The following is an 8,891-nucleotide window of genomic DNA, read 5'->3' on the forward strand; positions in this document are numbered from 1 at the left end:
TAACCTGATTCATGACTGAATGTCAGCGACAAATAACTTCAGTCATCCGACCAAGGTCCACGCCGGGTTTGTCTAATATTGATTCTTGACCCTCCCACTTTTGGATTTTAATGAAATGGTTTAACCATTTTCCCAAAAAAATGAGAGGATCTCTACTGATAATTATTTTTCCAGAATCATGATAGTATGTTTTATATCTTTTTTGTCCATCATTATATCCTAAAAAAAATCATTTTGAGGCACTCGAATCAAATTTAGATTTATGTATGTGAGTATTCTGAACATAGCATAAGCAACCAAAAACTTGAATAATCTAGTTCATGTCCATAAAAAATGTAAAATTGTGTTTTTCACTTAAGAATCACAGTGGGCAATCTGTTTATAAGAATTGTGGTCATAAGAATTGAGAATAGTCATAATTTAGATGGCAGTTTAGATTAAACATCAAAGCTCGAACAACCTGAAGCAAATGCTTGTGGTTGGAGTATATACACATGTCTTTTGATTTATTTTTAGTCATCTACTATTGTAAGCATAAACGAGATATTTGTGAAACAAGGTTCACAATAAGGCCCTCAAATATCGAAATGTATAAACTGGAAAAAGAAATCAGATTTGTTGAAATTTGATCTAAATCAGATTTGTTTTGACTCAATGGAATATTGATCTTATGTTGTTTAGCTTTTGGACAGATTTTGCATCTGAATATTTTTAACTGGATGCTCAGTTGGAAATTTTGAAATGAATGAAAAATAATTCACATCAACAAAAGGATGACCAAGACGTTTATTCCAAATTTCAACAATATCATTTGCATTAGAATTCAAACTATTACAAGAATAAACTCTATCATGGATGCATGAGTTATCCTTTTGGTTATTGAAACTAAAATAACCTAAAACATAGAAATTTCCCTCATTTTCCAACCGTCAATGTGTCTTTCTTTTAAAGATCCTACAATAGACATTTATTTATGAAGAAGGTTAATAACAAGTGAGAATCCTTAACCAATTTGGAAACCGATATTAGGTAATATTTGAAATCTAGTATGTATAGAACATCTGTTAAGTTCAATTGTGGATGGACTATCACTAAGCCCATTTGTTTCACAATTTTAAAAAAATTATCATTTTTATATTACAACATACATGTCCACTAGCTCTCTTGTTATCTATAATCCATGAATTATATCTCATATAATCGTTTATTGAAAAAACATATAATAATGAATTCACACATGCATATCCATGACAATGAGCAAAGTTAACTTAATTTCCTTTATGTGCATTCACAATCTCATGTTAAATCAACATAGTAAGAGAAATCATACCAATCTAGAAATCCCAAGAATTTGAATCATCCAATAACATTTTGCCTTTATCATTCTTTCCTTCTTTACTGAATTAGTGAATTTGTTGAATGTCTCCTTAATCATTATTGTCAAATTTCTAAAACTATTATCAAATTCAATCATATTAACCATTGTGGAATCGTTCCGTCAACAAGTAACATGTAATAGGCTTTGTTGATGTCAAGCAACCGATCCAATTTCAGAATTTATCTCATAACCTATATATACATCTCATTAAATCCCATCAGAAATTGAATTAATATATTAGTGGACAATTTATCAAAAGTTCCCTTTGATGCGTAACATGTACAAATATACATATGACAACAAATCCAATTATAGAATTTTTCACACAACATTCAATCCTATCGAAAATTGGATCAAATTATCGGTGGACAATTTATCCAAAGTTCCCTTTAATTCATCACACCTACAAATATAGGTCACTACACAGTACAACTCATCCCAGAATTATTATTTTGGTTTGGAAAATAGACATCCAACGACATATTACCTGAACAATAAAGTTGATCACTTTCTGTACATCACTCATTTTCACAAGCTTTTTTTTCCTTTTCTCCTGGCACTGATACCATCTAAATATTAAGTTAATCGAGGAATCTTAACTTACTTTATGAAGGGGATGAAACTTATTTATATACACTTGCACAACAATTAATTACAAAAAGAATAATAGAAAACTAATTCTAAATAAACTATTTAGACATTACTAATAACATTAAGACGGTAGGAAAATAATCACATTATAAGGTATATACTTCAAGTCTTTCGTAATAGTGTTCCATATAAATTGCTAAAAGTTGGACACAAATGAGCAATGGAGTATTAAATAAAGAGCACACTCATATGGTAAATATAACACTAACCAACAAAAGTGAAATCATTACACCTCAATTTGTTATAGAAAATAAATTATACAAGACACTTCATCAAAGAAATAATGTCACTTCTGTGAGTTGTTGAAACCCTATTTTGAATATGCAATTGTGTACTAAAATACCTTTGTTCCAAAGGTAATTCATGTTTGAACAGTATTAACCGAAATGACTAATTTGATTCAAATTAGTTAAATGATGAAATAGTGTTTGAATATATTTAATCAAAATGGACAAATAGAAGAAATCTGAATATAAACAATCACACAAAATCTTCTCAAGTTCTCAGGAGTAGAAGCCATTTCAAAGACACATTAGACTAAACATTGAATTCGTATATAACTCTTGATATATAACTCTTGATGGGCATCATCGATTGTTAATGATCATCACCATTAAGGTGCTGGAAAATAAAAGATAAAATATAAGACAACAAATACAATGGAAATCTCTGAAATCTAGTAATACCATGAGGGAGTACCTAAATCACATATAGGAACATCAGAAATCTGAATACAATGGTGCTACAGAAAGAAAAAAAACGCTAAATGCAAGAATCTTGATTCCTAAATCAATGTCAGCAACATATAGCACTGATTACACTATCAAGAAAGATGTGACTCTAATTACATTGCCTATCAAGATCATATCAATCGAATCGTATCAATTGTGGATTACAATATAAGAAATTTATCTAAACAAAAATCAATATAAGAACTTCTGAATGCATTGGCATCAAGGTAGAACACCAAAATCCAGAATCTCAGTTCTTAGATCGATATCAACAACGTACAGTGCTGTAAACACTACGAAACTTAGTGCTTCAGAGACTCTAATTTGTTGCCTTACAATTACAAGAAGACGTCAAACAAAAATTAAGAGATTAAGAAAATCAAAATAAGAGATGTTTCAAAATTGAAAGGCTCAAAGATATTAGTTATTAATTAATAAAAAAACAGTCTTCATAGTTTGATGGTATAACTTTAGTCATCATAGCTTGTCTGAAAAACTTGTAAAGTGCAGATAAAACGAATCTAGTTAAAAATGAAGTAACAAAAAACGAAATTCTTCTATTGTATGTGAAGAAATATCTTTCATGCGTCACATTAAAAATATACATTTGGTAACAAATCAAATTTCAATAGTTGTCTCCTAACATTTATATAATCTCATTCAATTTCATCAGAAATTGGATTAATTTATCCAAAGTTCTCTCTGATGCGTCACATATACAAATATACATCAGACAACTCAGATCTAATTTCAGAATTTGTCTTATACCACGTATATATACATCACATTCAATCCCATCAAAAATTGAATCAATTTAATAGTGAATAGTTTATCCAAATTCTTTTTGATGCGTCACATGTACAAAATATACATTAGACAGCACAAATCCAATTTTAGAATTTGTTTATTAAATTTTATATACATCTCATTCAATCCCATCAAAAATTGAATCAATTTATCAGTGGACAATTTATCCAAAGTTCCATTTGATGCATAACATGTACAAAACTATACATTTGGCAACAGATCCAATTTCAGACTTTGTCACCTAACATGTATATACTCATTCAATCCCATCAAAAATTGTATCTGTTTATCAATGAAAATTTTATCCAGAGTTCTCTTTGATGTGTCACATTACAAATATACATCTTGCAATGGATCCAATTTCAAAATTTGAATCCTAACATGTATATACATCTCATTCAACCCCATCAAAAATTGATTCAATTTATCTAAAGTTCCCTTTGATGCGTCACATGTACAAATATACATCAAGCAACACAGATCCAATTTCAAAATTTGTATCCTAACATGTATATACATCTCATTCAATCCAATCAAAAATTGAATCAATTTATCCAAAGTTCCCTTTGATGCGTCAAATGTACAAATATACAACAAGGAACACATATCCAATTTTAGAATTTGTTTCCTAATATGTATACATTCAATTCCATTAAAATATGAATCAATTTATCAATGGATAATTTATTCATAGTTCCCTTTAATGCATCACATGTACAAATCAAGGTAATTGAAAGGATTCCATATCGCATAGGAAAATCAATCCAAAGCTACCTAACTGATGTGGTGTAGATGAAGGACTCATAAATTTATTTCAAAATTCAGTTAAAAATCCAAGATCTTACCATACAATCACATGATTCCACTGCTCAATTCCAATAGTGACTTCATATAGCTTATTTTAGTACCAATCGCAATCTTCACCACTTAGCTACAGCTGTGGAAATTTGACATCAAGTTAGTACCAAGATGATCAGAATTGTGAAGAAGTAGAAATTCATCTCCCTTTTCTCCTAACTCTCATACCATCTAAATATTAAGTTAATAGAAAAATATGTAATGAAAAGAAAGATATAAACTTTAACTCTCATACACTTACCAAATGAATTATTTACAAAAAGAATAATAGAAAACTAATTCTAAACAAACTATTTACACATTACTAACAACATTATGCGCACAGGGTATATACTTCAATTAAATAAAGAGCATGTTCATCATCCTTGTATGGTAAATTAACACCAACTAGCAAAGAAGAAATCATTACACCTCAATTTGTTATAGAAAATAAATTATACAATGCACTTCATCAAAGAAATAATGCTACTGGTGAGAGTTGTTGAAACCCCATTTTGAATATACAAATGTGAACTAAAATACCTTTTCCAAAGGTAATTAGAATTTGAACAGTATTAACCGAAATGACTGATTCAGAGTTTCATTCCTACTTATTTGATTCAAATTAGTTAAATGCCTAGATAGTATTGGACAACCAGAAGAAAACTTAGCATATTCACAACAAAAATCTGAATATAAACAATAATCACACAATTATAAAACACTATGGAGAAGCCATTTGAAAGACTCATTAGACTAAACATTGAATTGGTATATAACTCTTGATGGGAATTATTCTAACTGATGATGCATCTTCAAATCAATTATTAATGATCATCTACATTAAGTGCTAGAAAAGATAGAATAAAAACAGCAAATACATTGGAAATCTCTAAAATCTAGCAATACCGTGAGGGAACACTAAAATCATATAGGAACATCAGAAATCTGAATACAATGGCGTTATAAAAGAAACGCCGAAAGCCAGAATCTTGATTCCTAAATCAATGTGGACAAAGTATAGCACTGATTACACTATAGAGAAAGATGCATCAGTGACTCTAATAACAATGCCAGATCGGATCAATCAATCAATCGTGGATTACTACAGTATAATAAATTTATCAATATAAGAACTTTTGAATGCATTGGCATCAAGGTAGAACACCGAAAACCAGAATATCAGTTCTTAGATCGTTATCGGCAACGTACAGCGCTATAAACACTATGAAATATTAGTGCTTCAGAGACTCTAATTTGTTGCCTTAGAATTATAAGAAGAAGACATCAAACGGGAAAATAAGAGATGTTGGAAAATTGAAAGGCTCAGAGATATTAGTTATGAATTAATCAAAGAACTCAACAACATTGAGTCTTCTTCTTAGTTTGATGGTATAACTTTAGACATCATAGCATATCTAAAAACTTACAAAATGCAGAAGAAACGAATCTAAGAAAAAAAAATCAAAAGTGAAATTATTACACCTCAATTTGTTATAGAAAATAAATTATACAAGGCACTTCATCAAAGAAATAATGCTACTGCTGAGAGTTGTTGGAACTCTATTTTGAGTTTGCAACTGTGTACTAAAATACCTTTATTCCAAAGGTAATTCATGTTTGAACAGTATTAACCGAAATAACTAATTCAGAGCTTCATTCATACTTATTTGATTCAAATTAGTTAAATGATTAGATAATATTTAATTATATTTAATCAAAATGGACAAATAGAAGAAAACTGAATATAAACAATCACACAAAATCTCTTGAAGTTCTCATAAGTATTGAGAAGCCAACTCAAAGACACATTAGACTAAACATTGACTAAACATTGAATTCATATATAACTCTTGATGGGCATTATCAATTCGATTGTTAATAATCATCACCATTAAGGTGAAATCTAGTAATCCCATGAGGGAGTACATAAATCATATAGGAACATCAGAAATCTGAATACAATGGCGCTACAGAAAAAAATGTGAAATGCCAGAATCTTGATTCCTAAATCAATGTCAGCAACATATAGCACCGATTACACTATCAAGAAAGATGCATCAGTGACTCTAATTACATTGCCTATCAAGATCATATTAACTGGATCGTATCAATCGTGGATTACAATAAAAGAAATTTATCTAAAACCAAAAATCAATATAAGAACTTCTGAATGCATTGGCATCAAGGTAGAACGCCGAAAGCCAGAATCTCAGTTCCTAGATCGATATCGGCAACGTACAGCGCTGTAAACACTACGAAGATTAGTGCTCCAGAGACTCTAATTTGTTGCCTTACTATTACAAAAAGACGTCATACAAACGGAAATTAAGAGATTAAGAAAACCAAAATAAGAGATGTTTCAAAATTGAAAGGCTCAAAGATATTAGTTATGAATTAATAAAAAACAGTTTTCATAGTTTGATGGTATAACTTTAGTCATTATAGCCAGCCTGAAAAACTTGTAAAGTGCAGAAGAAACGAATCTAGATAAAAATGAAGTAACAAAAAACGAAAGTCTTTTATCGTATGTGAAGAGATCTCTTTGATGCGTCACATTAAAAATATACATCTAGCAACAAATAAATTTCAGAAGTTGTCTCCTAACATGTATATAATCTCATTCAATTTTATCAGAAATTTGATCAATTTATCTAAAGTTATCTCTGATGCGTCACATTTACAAATATACATCAGGCAACTCAGATCTAATTTCAGAATTTGTCTCACACCATGTATATATATCTCATTCAATCCCATCAAAAATTGAATCAATTTAATAGTGGATAATTTATCCAAAGTTCTCTTTGATGCACATGTACAAATATACATTAGTCAACACAAATTCAATTTCAGAATTTGTTTCCTAACAATTATATACATCCCATTCAATCCCATCAAAAATTGAATCAAATTATCAGTGGACAATTTATCCAAAGTTCCTTTTGATGCATAACATGTACAAATATACATTTGGCAACAAATCCAATTTCAGACTTTGTCACCGAACATATATATACTCATTCAATCCCATCAAAAATTGTATCAATTTATCAATGAAAAATTTATCCAAAGTTCCATTTTATTTTTCACATTACAAATATACATCTTGCAATGGATCCAATTTCAAAATTCATAATGTATATACATCTCATTCAATCCCATCAGAAATTGAATCAATTTATCGAAAGTTTCTTTTGATGCGTCACATGTACAAATATAAATCAAACAACACGTATCCAATTTCAGAATTTGTATTCTAACATGTATATACATCTCATTCAATCCCATCAGAAATTGAATCAATTTATCCAAAGTTCCCTTATGCGCCAAATGTACAAATATACATCAAGGAACACAGATCCAATTTCAGAATTTATTTCCTAATATGTATATACATCTCATTCAATCCCATTAAAAATTGAATCAATTTATTAGTGGACAATTTATTCATAGTTCACTTTAATGCATCACACCTACAAATATAGGTAATTGAAAGGCAGTTCAACTAATCCTATAATTTTTTTTGTTTGGAGAAATAAATTCCATATCGCATAGGAAACTCAATCCAAAGCTACCTAACTGATGTGATGTAGATGAAGGACTCATAAATTTATTTCAATTTGAGTTAAAAATCCAAGATCTTACCATACAATCACATGATTCCATTGCTCAATTTCAATAGGTCCTTCATTTAGCACGCAATCTTCACCGCTAACTACAGCTGAGGAAATTTGACATCAAGCTAGTACCAATATGATCAAAATCGTGAGGAAGTAGAAATTCATCTCCCTTCTCTCCTAACTCTCATACTATCTAAATATTAGGTTAATAGAAAAAATATGTAATGAAAAGAATGATATAAAAACTTTAACTTATTTTATGAAGGAGATGAAACTTATATATATATACTTACCAAATAAATTAGTTACAAAAAGAATAATAGAAAACTAATTCTAAATGAAGGTAGAAGAAGAAGGAAGAACTTACTCGAGAAGTGAAGGATAGAGGATCCGCCGATGGAGGAGACGGTGCAGAAGAATGTCGATGAGCTGAGAAGGCATGCGTTCGACGCTGCATAGTCCTTCGCAGATGTGTGGCATCGTCATTCCGATGTAGCTTGAATCCATTTCTCTCACTAAACAAGGCACTTCATCAAAGAAAGAAATAATGCTATTGGTGAGAGTTGTTGAAACCCCATTTTGAATATACAATGTGAACTAAAATACTTTTTCCTTCAAAATACATTTTCCAAAGGTAACTAGAATTTGAACAGTATTAACCAAAATGACTGATTCAGAGTTTATTCATACTCATTTGATTCAGATTAGTTAAATGCCTAGATATAGTATTGGACAACCAGAAGAAATCTTCTCATCTTCTCATAAGAATTCATCAATTCAATTCTCACAACAGAAATCTTTCTGAATATAAACAATAATCATACAATTATAAAGAAATTATAAGAAGAAGACATTAAACGGGAA

General features: G+C 29.9%; 1 long non-coding RNA gene across 1 annotated transcript; it reads right to left on the minus strand.

Moving 5' to 3' along the window:
• Positions 1–6,477: 6,477 nt before the first annotated feature.
• On the minus strand, positions 6,478–8,475 carry LOC124912156. Its single transcript, XR_007096637.1, has 3 exons — positions 8,395–8,475; positions 8,053–8,128; positions 6,478–6,650 (listed from the first exon to the last, which is right to left on the minus strand). It is a non-coding gene; the product is annotated as an uncharacterized LOC124912156 (long non-coding RNA).
• Between the last annotated feature and the right edge of the window lie 416 nt (positions 8,476–8,891).

The sequence above is a fragment of the Impatiens glandulifera genome, chromosome 1, assembly GCF_907164915.1.
Source record: "Impatiens glandulifera chromosome 1, dImpGla2.1, whole genome shotgun sequence".
Taxonomy (NCBI): Eukaryota; Viridiplantae; Streptophyta; class Magnoliopsida; order Ericales; family Balsaminaceae; genus Impatiens; species Impatiens glandulifera.